At 34.3% G+C, this 3240-nt stretch overlaps 1 pseudogene; it reads left to right on the top strand.

Moving 5' to 3' along the window:
• The first annotated feature begins 489 nt into the window (after positions 1 to 489).
• On the top strand, positions 490 to 892 carry LOC108394584 (protein cornichon homolog 1 pseudogene; annotated as a pseudogene).
• Positions 893 to 3240: the final 2348 nt, after the last annotated feature.

Genomic DNA, 3240 nt, shown 5'->3' with positions numbered 1-3240 from the left:
TTAGCTGAAGCTGAAAACATTTCAGCTTATACAAGTGGTTGGTACACAATAATCAGAAGCAATTATGGAAAAATTAAACATTCCTAAAGCTCAAAAGTATTAAAGCAAGGAAATCGAGATAAACTACATGTAGACATTCTAGATGATTGATTGGACTATGGTTTTGGATATTGGAGAGAAAACTTGACCCTAGAGATGAAGGACTAGGGACATTTGGAACATTCAGAATACTCAATAGTGTGTAAATTTCTGCAGAACCAAAAACCAGGAAATTACATAATTTTGAGATCATCCTAACAGTCATTCTGAAAAATCATTAGAAAAATAAAAATAAATTCTTAGAATTAGTAATGTTAAAAAAATATGTAATAAGCACAGGTATGCTGGGAGGGTGGGCTGTGGCCCTGGGAAGTGAGTGGTTTCCCCACAGGGCTCTGTGATGTCTTTCTCCACAGGCACCAGAGCTGTCCCTGCTCCTCTTCCCCAGGCATGACATTCACATTGGTGGCCTTCTGCTACATGCTGGCACAACTGCTCACTGCTGCGCTCATCTTCTTCCCCATCTGTCACATTATAGCATTTGATGAACTGAAGACTGATTGAAGAATCCTATAGACCAGTGTAATAGCCTGAATCCTCTTGTACATCCAGATTACCTCATCCATGCTTTTTTGTGCAGCAGCAGAGTGGTTTACTCTGGGTCTCAATATGCCCCTCTTGGCATATCATATTTGGAGGTAACTGAGTAGACTAGTGATGAGTGGACCAGGACTCCATGACCCTACAAGAGTCATGAATGCAGATATTCTAGCATACTGTCAGAAAAAAGGATGGTGCAAATTAGCTTTTTATCTTCTAGCTTTTTTTTTACTACCTATACAGCATGATCTGAGTTTTGGTGTGCTCTTAGAATAACACACAGAACTGGTCCAGTTAAGTGTATACAAAAAGCTGCCAAATGAAGGGATTCTATCCAGCAAGACAGAATTCTATCCTGTTTCCAAGAGTAGCCTATGGAATCTGATCAGTTACTTTAAAAATGACTCCTTATTTTTTAAATATTTCCACCTTTTTGGTTTGTAGAAAGATTGTTTTCATATGTTATACTTGGATAAAGAATTTAAATGGAATTACATATAAATTAATACAAAATATTTGTGTTGACAAGTTTGAACTTGCACTCCTGAAGGAACAACCATAATCCCTGGAATGACTGCATTAATTATTGACTGCCCTCAAGTTATTGGAAGCTTTTGTTTATAGGAACTTGTAGAGCTTACTTTGGTTTTATTGAAATGCCATTTAATGATAAATTCTCTGTAGTTATCAGGTGCTTCTGATGAACTGAAAATATGTATCTGACTTCCGGGAAACTTCACAGATTCCCTCATCTATCATGTAGACTATATATATAGCTACATTTACAAAAATAAAAAAGTGGAATATTTTTTCCCTTCTACTGGAATATTATTCCTGTATATTGCATGAATGAGAGATTTCCCATTTTTCATCAGTGTAATATACTTGCTTTAATTCTTAAGAAGAAATGAACGTGATGTAAAAACATGCTGAATTACTTGTAAGAATGCATTTAAAACTGATTTAAATGTGCTTTAATTTGCAAGACATTACTTATTAAGAAATTAGTTCCTATACTTATGGTTCTAAGCTGATGGTAAAGGTATTCTTAAGAATTTGCAAGTACGTTCAATTTTCAAAACCAAATGAAAGAGAACAATGTATAGCCTTCCTGCTGTTCTTTTAGTGCAATACAATAAAACTCAAAAATTAGGACTTAAAATAAATAAATATACAATAATGATTAAAATGTTCCTCAGTTGGATGCAATTGGAGAATTAAAAAAGCATAATTATACTTTATCTTAGGACTTAATCCTTAATACTGCTTTCTGAAGAGTTTAAAGAGCTTCACAAATACGATAAGCATTAGTAATTGGAAACTGAGTAGAATTCTTTCTAAACAAAAAAAAAATACTCAAGTGACTGTTCAAAGATTTCATAGGCAGATTAATCTGAAATACACTGATGAAAAGCTCATTCAAAACTCTCTGAAGGAATTTTCAAAGTTGTGTAGAATGCTTAATGCCTTTTGAAGTCTAATGTATATATATACATATATATATTATATATAATATATATATGTAGTATGTCACATCCTTAGACCACTTGAAATACCAAAAAGAATTTATATTCTTTTAGGTATCTATTTCCTTTAAAAAAATACAAAACTACAATTTAAAAATTAATAATTTACTCTTGCTTACCAACTCTTCAAATCCATATTCCTCATTGTCTACTACTGTCTTGGGAGTGAAATCTGTATTCCTTGCAGAATAGGAATGATCACTTAAATGAAGGGAACCCATGAGGTTGTCTGCCCTCTTCTGGTCAGTCTTGAAGCCAAAACCAGGCTGGGCTCCCAATTACTATAACTTTTTATGCACAAAGCCATCCATGGCTTGGCTGTGAGCTTCTCTCCGTGCCCATCTAGCATAAGATTTATGAAAAATAAAGTCAACCCTTATCTGAAAATTTTGGAGACTTAAAAGACAAACCATGAAGTTTTTTGTTGTATAAATTACTACAAGTTTTCCACATAAACTGACATGGAGCTTACAGACCCTAACTTACAGATAAGCAAACTCACTTCTGACAAGAGAATCGTTGGTCCTCACTGAATTAATATGTCAATATTATATATGAATCCTATATCTTTAGAAAAGTGTTTTTTTATAATGTTGTTTATGGAGACCATGGAAATACCACAATTCTGGGGCTATTCTTAGGAATATAATATAACTAAAGAAAACTGTGTCCTACTTAAGGATAATGTCACCTGCCAGAATAATTTGGTCATGGGCTATCTGTGAAAGAGAGTAATTTGTGTTTTATAATATTTTTCCAATCTTTGTCTAAGGGAAACAGTGAATATATTTGGAAGGCATCTGTATTCTAATGACTAGAGTGATATAATGTGTTGTGGGCCAAGAATATTTGTGAGTTTTTTTCTAATAGCCTAGAGCAAAGATGACAGATACACGGCATGCTCAGCTCACACCAGAAATCTTGGGCAGATGTTAAGACACTGTCATTCAGTCAATCATAGCATTCCTTCTCACTGGTCTCAAAGGTTCTCTCAAAATACTTTCAACCCAGCACCCCAGGAAAATAGAGGCAGACCATAATATAAAACTGAATTGCCCCTCTAGCATAGATGCCA

This window comes from Manis javanica, chromosome 13 (genome assembly GCF_040802235.1).
Source record: "Manis javanica isolate MJ-LG chromosome 13, MJ_LKY, whole genome shotgun sequence".
Classification (NCBI taxonomy): Eukaryota; Metazoa; Chordata; class Mammalia; order Pholidota; family Manidae; genus Manis; species Manis javanica.
The sequence above is the reverse complement of the archived record's forward strand: the minus strand, read 5'-3'. Positions and strand labels throughout refer to the sequence as shown.